At 53.3% G+C, this 13,872-nt stretch overlaps 1 protein-coding gene across 3 annotated transcripts in view; it reads left to right on the top strand.

Annotated features, from left to right (window-relative positions):
- Positions 1 to 14: 14 nt before the first annotated feature.
- Positions 15 to 13,872, top strand: part of PSD4 (pleckstrin and Sec7 domain containing 4) — a 35,803-nt gene continuing 21,945 nt past the window's right edge. For 2 of the 3 annotated variants that reach the window (XM_029937778.1, XM_029937779.1), the window contains exon 1: positions 12,573 to 12,789. The gene's annotated coding sequence lies outside the window, so the exon portion shown is untranslated. Of the gene's footprint in view, positions 36 to 12,572; positions 12,790 to 13,872 lie in introns of those variants that run through there. The other variant, XM_029937780.1, reaches the window with a different exon arrangement.

Genomic DNA, 13,872 nt, shown 5'->3' with positions numbered 1-13,872 from the left:
GGGAGAGGCCGGAGCAGGAGCCTGGCGGGAAGTGGGTAAGGGCACGTGGGGAGGCCGGCGGGGGCGGAACCGCCGCCCTCGACAGTGACGGTGTGCGGGGCGCGGGGCGCGCCGAGCCGGGGAGCACCTGCGCGGGGCAGGGGGGCCTTGCGCTGAGGTCAACGGGGGTCTGCGGGCCGGAAGAACGGGAAGAGGCCGCGGGAGGGTGGAGAGCGAGTGGGGGCTCTCAGAATCCAACCTGATCTGGTGACAGGGACGGCACACGGTGGCGACTGTGCCCCGCTGGGGCAGTCTGCTCGGGCCTGGGCTGCGGTGCCTCCACAGGTTTCTCCAGAGGGGCTGCGTGGATCTCGGCTCCAGTGTTAGAACTGGGTGACACCGAGGACTTTACTGCCAATCGCTATTGCCCTGTGCCTCAAGTGGCCCCAGACCTCCTCCCTGCCCCCTCGGGTGCTGGCCCCTCTCCTTGCAGTTCTGGGTGTCTGACCAGAAAACATCAGAGATGTCTGGGAAGGTAAACGGTATCTGCTCAGCTGACAAACTCACAGCCCCTCTAGGGTTCCTTTCTGGTCTAGGATTGAGTCTCGCTTGTCCTTTCGGCAGGACGATGGAGCCAGGGATGGGAGTTCTTGCTGGGTTTTTCCATCCTCAAGATGGATTTTGCCGCTCTGGTCGATGCACTCACCCAGACCCCTGTGTCGATGGCCTGCATGTCTAGGTTGGGAGGCCAGCATCAAAGTGAGGACCTGAGCAACTTGGGGCTCCACCTGCCCTTGAACCTCATTAGCCCAGCCCTTTCCCCTAGCCCAGAGCGGAATGAATGTAATTAGCAACTAATTGAATGTCTATGAGCCCCTCTGCATAAGAAATACACCAAGGTCAAGGTCAGACAGCAACCATGCTGAGTGATTCATTCTTTTCTTTCAGACACGGTATATTCTCTATGTAGGGCCAATGCAGAAGAGTCATTCATTCATTCATTCATTCAATAGATATTTACTGAGTGTCCACTACCAATCAAGCATTGGAAATACAACTGCTCCTCTTCACATAGGAGTTGTAAGAGAGAGGAGCAGGTGAATCACATTATTTCAGAGAGTGATAAATACTGTAAAGCAAAAGAAACGGGCTGGTTGATGGATGGTTGATGGGCCTGGCGGTGAGATGGGTAAGAGCAATTGGCCGCTAGCTACACAAGGAGCTAGCTTTCTAAATGATGTGGGAGGGTGGCACCGCTTTCAGGCCTCAGACTCTGGGGCCTCAGGATAAGATGTCCTCCGTTTCCACCAGTAGGGACTTAACGAGCTGCCCATGAGGGGTCAGTGAGCGGTGGATGGGTGGGGAGTAGGTCCTCTCTGAGGCCCTCAGAGTATACTTGTTGGGGGGCTTACATCTAAGCTTCCGCAGAAGACATGCTTTGTTGGCTCGCTCAGCAAATACTTACCATATGTTCCAGGCACTATTCCTGGCGTTAAGGCTACATCTGTGAACAATACAGTCTTTCCTCTCACGGAGCTTATTATCTGGTGGGGAGAAATGGACGGTAAACAAGTGTCTTGTTAGACAAACGCTCTGAAGAGAAGCAGAGCAGCTTACGGGGTTTAAGAAGGTGGGGCGCCTGGGTGGCTCAGTCAGTTAGGCCTCCGGCTTCGGCTCAGGTCAGATGTCACGTTCGTGGGTTCGAGTCCCGCGTCAGGCTCTGTGCTGACAGCTAGCTCAGAGCCTGGAGCCTGCTTCCGGTTCTGTGTCTCCTTCTCTCTCTGCCCCTCCCCCTCTCATGCTCTGTCTCTCTCTGTATCAAAAATAAATAAAACATTAAAGAAAAAAAAAGAGTGTAAAAGAAGGTGATGGGGCTGTTGTGTTCAACAGAGTGGTCAGGACAAGCTGTACCGAGGAAATGAAATTTCACTGGAGTCGTGACTGTAGATAAGACATAGCGATGGGACTATCTGAGGGAAGAACATTGCAGGCAGAGAGAATAGCACGTGCAAAGGCCCTGAGGCATAAATCAGGCTTGAACATGCTGGGCATGCTGGAGGAATGGGAGTGTGGCTCTGGGAGGCCAGCCTGGTGACCAGAGGCATCCAGGAAATGAGACGATGCTCCCCACTGCTGTGGCAGGAAGACTCGTAGGCTCCCTGGCAAACCCAGGGTCCACCTCCCAGAGATGGAGACTGTCTTGGCAGGAAAGGCATTGCCTGCTCTTCTTACACCCAATATCCATTAAAAAAAAAAAAAAACTCCATCATGGGCCCACACAAAGAGAGCTAAAGTGGGAGGCAGGCAGATCCCAAGTTTTTCAAATCAATACTCTGGAAACTGGATATAGGGAGAAAAACTTGCCTTCTAGGAAGATTCCAGTAATCTTTCATTCTTTAATTAGGTGGCCTCGTTGACAGGCTTAAAAGGAAAACAGAAGAGTATATGATAATTGACATTTATTGAACACGTACTATATGCCGGATTCTCCTTTGAGCAGCTTTGTGCAAATACAAATAATCTCACAGCAAATTTGTGAGGCATGGATGGTCCCATATCGCAGATGAGAAAGCTGAGATCCAGAGAGGACAGGAGAGTTGCACACTTTTACGCAGCTAGTAAGTGAAGGGTCAGGGTTTACAGTCAATGGAGTGGTGTGGTTTTAGAGCCAAGTGCTGAGAGACGGGTGGGGGGGTGGGGGGGGGTTGGGCTGAAGGGGTGTTTTTCCACAGTGAAGAGGGATCCTAGCCCCTGACAGCAGGGGGTGGCTGGAGATGCCTGTAGGGGTTATGAGCACATCCACTTCTTTTGTTATTTAAAAGATGTTTTTAAAAGTTCATTTATTTTTGAGACAGAGGAGGGGGGAGGGAGAGAGAGGGAGAAAGAGCATGAGCAGGGGAGGGGCAGAGAGAAAGGGAAACACAGAATCCAAAGCAGCCTCCAGGCTCCAGGCTCTCAGCTGTCAGCACAGAGCCCGATGAGGGCCTCAAACCCTTGAACTGTGAGATCTTGACCTGAGCCAAAGTCAGACGCTTAACCGACTAAGTCACCCAAGCAACCCAAAAAGAATTTATTTATTTATTTTTTAGTTTTTATTTTTTTAATGTTTATTTTTGAGAGAGACAGAATATGAGCAGGGGAGGGGCAGAGAGAGAAAGGGAGACAGACTATATGAAGCAGGCTCCATGCTGTCAGCACAGAGCCTGACATGGGACATGAACTCGTGAGCCGTGAGATTATGACCTGAACCGAAGTCGCTTACCCAACTGAGCCACCCAGGTGCCCCTTCTTTTGTTATTTTTAAGATAATATTTGCATGGGTTTTAGAAAGTATTTTTGAAGGTACTACTTGCATGTGTTAAAACTCTTTCTATAAATGTTAATTCAAATAGCCCTTAAGGTGCACAGAGAAAAATCTCCCTCTCCCTCCTGTGGCTCTGCTCCTCCATTTTCTTCAGAGGCAATTTCTTGAGAATACTTCTAGAGAGATACGTTCTGTTTGTAAGGGAACATGCAAGCAGGTATAACATCTCTTTTTCTTTTTTTTCTTTACGCAAATTGTGCTGTCTTTTAAGATACTTGCTCTGATTCAGGACATAGAGATGTACCTCATCCTTTTTAAATAAATGTGTAATGTCTCATTGAATGGGCGCCCTGTATTTATCTAGCCAGTCCTGCATAGCTTCTAGGAGGTTCTCCCCAGTTTTGTTTGTTTGCCTGCCGTGACAGACAGTAGTGTGTGAAGCATCCGTGTCCCTGCATACCCGCTCACTTCTGTGACAACTTCCGCAGGAGAAAGTCATAAACACAGAATGACTGATTTCTTGAAAGCCACGCTTATTGTAGGTTTCAGTTGATGCTGCCAGCCCGTTTTCCAGAGACACCGAATGACGTAGGGCTTTGGAGATAGCGCGTTTTCCCCGCCTCTCCGCCAGCCCGGTGTATTATCAACTTGCTGGTCTTGCCCATGTGACAGATAAAAAAAACTGGTTTTACTAAGTCTGTGTAGCGAGTGGTGTTAGGAGTCTCCCTTTTATTTTTCACTATTTGTCTTTCTCTTCCGGTGGACTGTTCACACCCTCTGGTATAAATGGGATTTTCGTCCTTTTTCTGTTGTTGTGATTGACTTACGAGGGGTCTTATTCTGATTGCTCCTTCATCCCTCCTCTCTAGTCCCACGGACTGCCCCTCCCCATCTTCCCCTACATACCCCGCAGGTGAACAGCAGTCATTCTGAAAGATTCATTCATTTATCCTGGGACCTGGATGTATTCAAGGGAGATAGAGGACGTTAATTTATATATGCATGTATTTGAAACCACATAAATTGTATTGTGCTGCAAATCATGATCTTCTTACTTTTTAAACCAGATGCTATTTTTTTAAAAGATTGCTCTGACTGCTGTATGAACACTCAGTCCATTGCCCTGATTGCTGGGCTGTGTTCCCTCAATGGGATTATTGAATTCTCCTAACAGATGATTCTTCTTTTCAGATTTTATTTATTTATCTATTTATTTATTTGAGAGAGAGAGCATGAGCAGGGGAGAAAGTCAGAGGGAGAGAGAGAGAAAATCCCAAGCAGAGCGTGGAGCTTGACACGGGGCTCCATCTCACGACCCTGGGATCATGACCCTAGCTGAAATCAAGAGTTGGACGCTCAACCTACTGGGCCACCCAGGTACCCCCTAACAGTTGATTTGTAGTGGCTTGATCTACAAAGATTGGAGAAATGGCATTATGGGGATAGTCTCAGAGGAGGAGGAGGATTTGAGAGATGGAAAGGGGAGTGGGGAAGGGGACAGAGATGACCAAGAACATGGCGTGAGGGCACCGCAGTGCACAGAAGTACCAGGAACAGTCAAGCATGCCCTTAGACTTTGGGGTCGCACTTCACAATGTGGATGTGTGGTCCTGGGAGAGGCTGGGGGTCTCAACTGCCCTGATGGCATCATGGGTGGAGGTCAGCAGGAAGTGTTTTCAAGGGGAGGGTTGGGGCCTTCTGTGTACATGAACCTGAGGGGCAGAAGGTCCCTGCAATTCTCCTGGTAACAGAGTGGGGAGCAGTGGCAAGTGCTGGAGAGGGAGAAGCAGCAGGCCTGGGCACAGAGACGAGAAGGCATATTGATGGCCACATGGGCACACTGTTGGGCGTGCCACTAAATCTAAGCCCTGCTCATTCCGTAGAAGATTCCTGCTGGCAGTTAGGACCCTGGGCTTCAGTGAGCAGGGGGGAGATGAACCTGTGGGGTGAGTGAGGTCACCCTGGAGGAGAGTGTAGGGCAAGAGAGGCCTGGGCAGAGCAGAGCCTGCCTGGGGCAGGCACTCCCGGAGAAGTGGATGGACAGGCTGAGCCAGCCTAGGAGGTTGGGTGCACTCTCGAACTCCCTTTGCCGACTCCACAACTTCAGGAAGGCCTCCTCTCAGCACAGGAGCCTGGGCAGAGGTGAGGTAGGAGGCCCTGCCTTCCTGATGGCTCCCAGTGCAGCCTTGGAGGAGGCACAGACCCACAGAGGCAGATAGGAGGGAGATAGCTGCAGGTGGCGCCGGTGTGTGGGCTCTCTTCCTAGGAATGAGCTCTGAGACCCCAGTGCTGTTCCCCCTGGAAGGTGCCATGCTGGGAAGCCCCTGCAGGCAAGCGTGGCTAGAGCATGGATCAGCGCCTGCTGGCCTGGAAAGAGCACTACGAAGCCCAGGGCTTTGCTGCTATGGGCAGGGTCAAGTCTGGGCACCCCCAGGGAATCTGGGACCTTTCAGGTGGCCCCCGGAATGCCTTGCTCTTAGTTTTGTCATCTTCCTTCACTATATCGGAGCACACCTGTCCTCTGTTTTGTGTAACACCAGAGCCTTGCATTCCTGCTACTTTTAAGCCTGAATTTCTATTCAGCAGTTAGTGACTGATCAAGGCTAATTAGCATTATAAGGAGGACTCCCAGTTCTTCCTTCAACGTAAATGCATGAAAGGTTAGAGTCAGCCACACAGTGTCCACTCATTTAAGTATCTTGTCATGATTTTTGACAGAAGAGTTTCCACCTATACTATTTTAATATTCTTCCTTGACCACACACAGTATGAAAATAAAGGAGCCATTATTTGCTTCCACGTGGTCCTAAGAAATAATATCTTATGCAATCATATGTTCATTGCATCCGTAATATTTTTAAATGCATATTCATTAAAAATGCTCATTATGTGTACCACATACCTACTTAGGCAAGCACAGCTTTAGATTCATGGAGTCATGGGGCAGGTAGGTGATCTTTGCCCTGTAGGAGAGGGGAAAAAACTTTTCCTCTAGCCTCTTAGCTTCAGTCAGAGACAGGTGAATTAAACTCACAAAAGGCAGATTAACAGTAGATAGAGGTCAGGGCGCCTGGGTGGCTCAGTCAGTTAAGCATCCCGTTCTTGATTTTGGCTCAGGTCATGATCTCCCAGGTTCATGGGATTGAGCCCCATGTTGGACTCTTACTGACAGCGTGGAGCCTGCTTGGGATTCTCCCTCTCTCTCTCTCTCTCTCTCGATAAATAAACAAAACTTAAAAAAAACCTTTCTAAAACAAAACAGTATAAAGAGGTACACTGACCTGCCCGTGAAAGCCCACCAATGAAGTAGGTGGTGTGTTAAATGGTTAAAAGCCTACATACCTAACTTAGGGAGATGAAAGCAAGGAGAAAAAGGCTTCTGTGGGAAGAACAAATAGGATTCTTGAGGAAAGGCAAATGGGTCTTTAGAAAAAAAGGAGAGATGAGAAAGTTTGTGATAATGTCTGTCTCTAACAGGTGGTCTTTCATTCTCCTTTGGGGCCGGGGCCATGATCTTTCCTAGAGAACGGATTTGGGAACGGTTTTATTTTCTCTCTTCTGGGAGTAGCTCCACCCTGCAGAAGAAATTTATGGCACCCTTATTTTCCAGAAGTTGCTGGTTCTAGGCAGGTAAGGGGAGCTCTGAGAAGACTTCTTTTTGCACCTGTCAGACCTCATGTCTTCACCTGAAAACAATCTTCGTAGCAGCTCTGGATTCCAAGCAGGTCCCCACACCGAGGGAGGTCACACTGGCTGCCATGTGAGGTGTGGGGACACTGAGGGGTCAGATACACTGGACGCCATTGCAGGCCTCCCTGTTTTCATTAGTCCCTGACCCACGGGAAAGGAGGGGTGGGCTTGGCAGAGAACCTCCCAGTCTCTCAAGTGTGCAGAAATAGCCAACCATTATGTAATTCAATATATTTAGTTGTCCAGTACCTTTGTGACTTTCGCTGATGGTAAATACAATGCATATTTATTTTTTCAAATTAGATATGTACCAGAAAGAGCGTAACAACTTAACATCCTGTGTACTTTTGCCTCACACAGATAACTGTGCCCATCAATGTTTTGGCATTCTGTAGCCTAAATACACAATTCTTAAAAATTGAGATCATCATGAATGTATAATTGGTTTTCTTAGTAATATGCCGTGAGCATCCTTCCACTGCATTAAATACTCTCTAAAAATAAGATTGTTAAAGGTGGCTGAGATTCACCATATGGCTCTGGGCTCTGCCCTAATCAATTATCCAATTCCCAGTCGTGGTGTTGAGTTTGGGAGCATTTTCCCCATTAGAACTGCCTGTCCCTGTGCCAGAGCAGATGTTTCTGAGTGTCTACTGGGTGTCAATAGGGATTGGAGGTGGAGGTGACCAGCTAGCATCCTACTCACTGCTTCCCTAAGGAGGGCAGACCCATGACAAGTGGCTGCAAGGAAGGTGCCAGTCTACAGGCCCAGAGTTGGGACGGATCTGAGGAGGAGGGCCTTGGAAGACAGTCTGGGGCCAGACTTTAGTCCTGAGGAAGCAGAGAGCCAGGGAGCTGTGGCCTGGGTGGCTGTCCATCCATGCAGGGTCAGCCTCCCAAGGCCACCGTGCCTACCATAGGATTGGGCAACCAAGTCCAGGAGGTAGAAGCGTGTCACCATCACTTCCTGCCCTTTTTTCAGGAAACGAGGGGGCAGCACAGGTGCCCACGTCTGGGTTGGGAGGTTGGTGGTAGTGTTCCCACTGGACTAGACTTCCTTTCCTCGTCGCCTGGCCCCTGAGAGACTTCTCCCTGCATTCGAGGACTACAGGCATTAGGGAGGGAAGCCCTCACTGTGCTCTACCCCCCAGCTCTCCGCTCAGATCCCCAGGGGACCCATAGTCATGTGGGCCAGTGCAACTATAACCATCTAACCTGGTGGAGGAATGTTGAGGGAGGCAGGTGTCCTGTCTGTCCTCCCTGAGGCCCAGGCTTGTGGAGGCTGGAGAGCCGAGAGGGAATAGGGTCTTTACTGGAGGAAGGAGCCTGTGGCTGCCTGAGTCCCAGGCCTCCCTAAAGGACAGAAGTTTGTAACTTAGGCACACAGAGCCCACTGAGGTGCTCTCACCCTGCCCAGTAGTTGGCACCCCCTCAGCCTCCTGTAGTGAGCCGCAGCTGCTCAGGAGGTTTCTAAAAGCTTTGATTTGGGAGAGAGAGTTCAGTGGCGCTGCTCGCCTGGAGACAAGGCCGGCTCTTTGACGGCAGCAGTATGCAGAGGGAACAGGGTGTAGCAGAAAAGCGGATTTGCTTGGGTTTGGCAGTCCCAGGCTCAACTCCAGCCAGAATAACCACTCAGACCCTCAGTGTCCTCATCTGTTCTGCAGCATGGGGATAATAACACCCCATCCGCACCCTGGCCTCGGCTCGTGGGGACTGGAGATGCTGCTGGTGAATGTCAGCACATGGGGACCTCTGGTGAGGGGCAGTTCTAAGTCAGGTGCCGTTTTCTTCCCTGCTGCCCTCCTCCTTTCACAGCCTCTCCTGAGGGCAGACTGTGTGCTGGAGTCCCCAGAGCCCCTGTCCTGGAAGGTGGGCCCCCTTCCCTCTTCTGGTCTCAGCTTGTAAGCCGCCACCTCCCTCCCTCCCTACCTGTGCTGAGCTGCTTCCTCTGCCGGCAAACAGGAAGTCACCTCAAGGGAGGCAGGAAGAGGCTGCCTGGCAAGGCTGCATGCCCAAGGGCTGTGGTCAGGTCAGGAGACTGGGCATCCTCCGGCCGGGGAATGGGGACGGTGGGCGGGTGGGGATCCCCGGGCACAAGGAGGGGTGGCAGATCAAAGCTCCCACAGTCTAGGGGCTCAGGACAGGAGCCTGTTTGCCTCCTGCCTCCGCCTGCCCTCATCCGAGCCACACAGCCACTGAGCCAGTGCCTCCCTGTAGCCGGGGCTCCCCCATCCGGAGTTTTGTGCCCAGCAGCCTTGGGAAAGAGATGGGACAGAGCTGGTGGCTGCTGCAGTCAGGGAGTCTGTTCTTGGGGATGGCTGTGAGCAGGAAGATCCCACGCCCCCAGACACACGCCCTCCCCTCCCCCACCAGCCCCACTGCCTGGGAGGAAAAGGAAGGGCAGATTCCATCCCCGGTGGCAGCCTCATCCTGCAGTGATTAAGGAGGAGATGATAAGTAGCTTTCACTCATTCATTCATGAGCCAGGCCTCTGATATACAACCTCGGGTGCTCCAGAGGTGAGTGGGTGGTCCTTGCCCTTGACAAGGTCACATCACCACAGGGAGCATGTGGACTCATAAACACAAAGAGGAGGCAGATCGCTGGCGCCCCACCTGACCAGAAGCCTTGCAGCCACCTGGAGCCAGTGTGTGCCAAGACCGCTGGGGTGGTGGGGAGGCTGGACTGCAGGGGGCACACCCAGGGTCAGGGTGCAGGGGGTCAGCCCCAGGTCCTCGCCTCCTCATCAGTCCTCAGCTCATGGCCATCTCACTTTGGCCCCCATTGTCCCTTCTGCTCCCCAACCTCTACTTGTCGATAACTTTGTGTGGCCACCTTTCATGGTCACTTTGCTCCTTCCTTATCGTCCTAGACTCTGTAGTGGCATTTGACATAGCTGACCACTTCCTCCTTCTAAAGTTATCTCCTCCCTTACCTTCTGTGACGACACACTCTCCATGTTTCTGTCCCCTCTTTGGCAGCCCCTTGTCACTCTCCTTTGCTGGTGTGTCCCTGTTAGACTCCATCCTGCTGCTCACACGCAGGCTCACTTCTGCATCCCACTTCTCCCCTCCTGTCCCCTCCAGGCGTGGTTTCAGTTGCCTGCTTGAATTTCACTGATGTCTCACATCTGATCTTTAAAATTTTTTTGAAGTTTATTTATGTTTAAGAAAGTGAAAGAGAGAGCACGCGCAGGGGAGGGGCAGAGAGAGAAGGAGACAGAATCAGAAGCAGGCTCCAGGCTCTGAGCTGTCAGCACAGAGCGAGATGCAGGGCTCAGACTCATGGACCGAGAGATCATGACCTGAGCTGAAGTCGGACACTCAGCTGAGCCACCCAGGTGCCCTTCTCACACTTGATATTTTAAAAGGAAGACTCTGGATTTTCTCCCCAAAGCCTCATCTCTCCCACCTTATCATTTCCAAAAGTGCCATTTGCACCTGTCCAGGTGCTCTAGCCAGCAATCTAGAACTTGTCCCTGACGTGGCAGTGCCCTCCAGGCCTCCCCTGAACTGTGGGAGCCCCCAGCTGGGTTTCCCTGTTGTCCGTGAGCCCTTGACTGTCTAGTGCCCACGTAGCGGCAGATGATCTTAAAAACCAATCTGGCAGTGCCCCCTGGCCTGTCATTTCTCCCCTTAGGGTGCACATTGGCTGACTACTGGGGACCCTGTGGGATCTGGTCCTGACACTCCCGCCTCAGCTCCTCCCACTGTCCCCTCAGCCAGCTGCCCAGCCATGCTGGCTTGCTTTTTGTCCCCTTAACTCATGGAGAACTTTCCAGTCTCAGGCAGGGAATTTGATGGCTGGCTTTTCTTTTCTTCGCCAGGGGATAATGGGCCCCACGAGCATTGCTGATCTCCTGCCGCTGTCCCTGCTGTCGGTCCCCCTTGCTCCCCACTCTTCCTTCCCCGGTATCCATCACAGTTTACAACCACATGTTGGTTACTTAGGCCACTTGTTTGTCCTCTGTCTCTGTCACTAAATTGGAAGCTCCCAGAGGACAGAGTCTGTATTTTATTCCAGTCAGCAGCTTCTCAAATAGGGACTGCAGGAGGAGGAGGTGCTGGCTGGCTGCCTGGGGCCACATTGCAGAGAGGCCCTGTGAGGCTGGAGGCCGGGGGGAAGGTTTGCATTCAGGCTGAGGTGACTAGGTTTGTGGCTTACACAGCTGGGCCCAGTGTTGTAAAATCCCAAATATAGGAAGGGGGCAGCCTGGGGGAGGTGATGAGCCAGGTTGGCACTGCATGGGGTCTGAGGCACGCCTGAGCTAAGCCCCAGAAAGTGAACAGTGGAGGGGCCCGTCTGATGTGTTCAAATATGTAAAAATTAGAACTGTACCTGACAAAAATGTTCTATGAAGTGTGTCCTGTCCTCTTACCTCCCAACTTAGTAGTGACCCGGAGGTCCAGGTTTGAACTGGGATTCTCGGCCTCCATCGAATGTGGCTGCTGCGGCGGGGCCCACTTCTGGCCTCCAACCCCTGTCACAGACCCCCTCCCTCCCTCTTCTCACCGTGGGCCACATGCGCATGCGGGGAGCAGCCTGCTACAGGTCCAAGCCTGGTCCACGCCCCCCCCCCCCATCTCTCCCCATCCTCCGCTGCCTAGGGCTGCACAGAGCAGTCATGCAATGCCTTGTGGGAGGACAAGGCCATGTGGGCCTATGGAGCCAGGAATTCCAGGCTCCTTGGGTGCTCCCAGTATGGTGGAGAAGGGCCTGGCAGGCCTGTCCTTGTGGAGGAGGGACGCAGATGGCAAAGGGGTAGAGCTGGAGCGAGGCCCTCCAAACTATGGACCAGGGCGGCCAGGGTCAGGAGGTACTCTGTTCATGGGACTTCGTGTCGCAGAGTCTCCTGGGTCCTTGGAATTATGAGGAGCTCCGGGTGGGGTGGGGGGCTTTGGAGCCTCAGCAGCGGAGTTAGTGTTTGTTGAGGCCGGAGAAGTAGCTTGTGCGGAGGGGGAAGGGGATGGTACAGGGAACGTGGCTCTCCACCAGCCTCTGTCTCACAGCTGTGGACACCCGGGACCTGTGTCCTGCAGACTCAGGTGGGAATTCAGCAGTGGGGAACAGATGCCCGTTCTCGTGGTCAGATGCCCTGAGTCCCAATCTCAGCTCTCTGACTTCCCAGCTGTGCTGCCCTAGGCAGCGGCGTGGCCTCTCTGAGCCTGCCTCCAGTCTGTAACGGGTATAGTGGTGCTTCATAAAGGAGGTGAGAGGAGTTGGCTGAGGGGCTTGAGGTGGGGGGGGGGGCCTTCGTGACCACAGGGCTGTTGTATCAGGCCCCGCTGTTACCTGTGTGAGAAGTGGCTGAACAAAGTTCTCAACATCATTTGTGAAAAACAGGAAAAGAAAAGCTGCAGGGCCCAGGGCCCGCTGTGTCCCACTGGGTGCCCTGCGAGGGACCGCCAGCTGGGGTAGAGATGAGAACCTGGTGACAGAACCACAGGGAGGAAGGGGGTGGGGCCTGTCCACAGTCCAGGGCACAGCACCTTCCCCTTTCTGTCCCCGGGCCCTTGACTGGCAGTTCTCTCTGGGCCTGGTGGAGGGCCGGGGGTGGGGGTGGGAGGCAGCAGGGGCATGGGGAGGGGGGCCAGAGGCAGTGGGCCTGGGAATGGAGGCGCCTGTCTTGTGGGCAGGAAGTGCGAGGTGCAGAGCAGTTAGGGAGCCCCGGGGAGGCCACGGAGTGGGAGGGTGAGAGTGTCGGTGAGGAGAGCGGAAGTCGGAAGCACCAGCGGCCACATTCTCTGCTCACCGAGGACGGGTGTCCGGACCTTGCATCTCGAGGGCCTGCTTATCCTTTCCTGGGTCCTCTGGAGGTGAGCGAGGCAGGCCTGCTTGGGGTGGCAGCTGGGACGGAGCTGGGGGTGGCAGGGGACATGAAGAGCCCCGTGCGGGCCCTTGTGGGAGCTGCTGGGGCAGGGGGGCGGCAAGGAGGGCTGTGGGCCCACTGCGTGTGCACCTGCTGTCAGTCTGGCAGGGCAGCAACCCTCAGCTTCTCTTTTCTTTTTCTCTGTTCCCCTCCTCCTCAGCCTTCCCCTCCGAATCTGGCCCTGACTCCCATCCCTGCTCCGGCTCCCACTTACCCTGGCTGGGGGTCTGTGGTTGTGAAGAGTTAAGGGGCAGAGCAAAGCTCCTTGTGAGCCTCCCCCTGCCTCTGGTGACTGCTATGGCTGGGTGCCCAGAGAGGGCTTTTGCTGCCAGAGGCCCCAAGTGAGCCTGGAGAGAAAGCCAGGCCTGGGCTTTGGGGCAGCTTTGGGTGCAGTGACTCAGAACTGACCACTAGGGGGCTCCTGGCTGTACCTCGCCTGTTGGGCCCCACCCTGAGAGAGGCTGGGTTAGTGCCAGGGACCCTAGTTGCTGGCTTGCCTGGGCAACCTGGGTTTAGGCCTGTTGGCCTATCATGCCACTGCCACCATTTTACTCTCAGAAGCGTCCCTGTTTGGGACCCTCTAAGGCCTTCTGCTCGTAGTTGTGATCCTCATAGTGAATGGAGTCTCAGGAGGGAAGGTCTTTCTAGGGCCTAAGATCCTATGGGTGGTGTCACTCTGCTGCTAAAATGCGGGGGAGGGTGACCTGTCATAAGCAGATAATAAATATCCCTCAGGCCTGTTGGGCCTTAGCCAGGTTTGAAGGAATGTGCCTCAAAGGGACCTGACTCCCCAGCCTCCTGGGGCTTTAGAATGTCACAGGGCTGCTTCTTTCTACAGAGAAGGAAGCACCCAGCACAGAGATTAGAACCTGGGCTGCTGGGAGCCCCAAGAGGGGGTGAGGGTGCTCTGGCCTGGCCCTAAACCCTCCTCCTGCTCCTTATCCTCCCAGGGGCCAGCTGCTCTGGAGACACATTAGTGATCTGCCCTCATTCTCCCTGCACCCCAACATCTCTGCCCTGGCCCCTCTGC

Source organism: Suricata suricatta, chromosome 4, assembly GCF_006229205.1.
Source record: "Suricata suricatta isolate VVHF042 chromosome 4, meerkat_22Aug2017_6uvM2_HiC, whole genome shotgun sequence".
Lineage (NCBI taxonomy): Eukaryota > Metazoa > Chordata > Mammalia > Carnivora > Herpestidae > Suricata > Suricata suricatta.
This window is presented reverse-complemented; position numbering and strand designations above follow the sequence as displayed.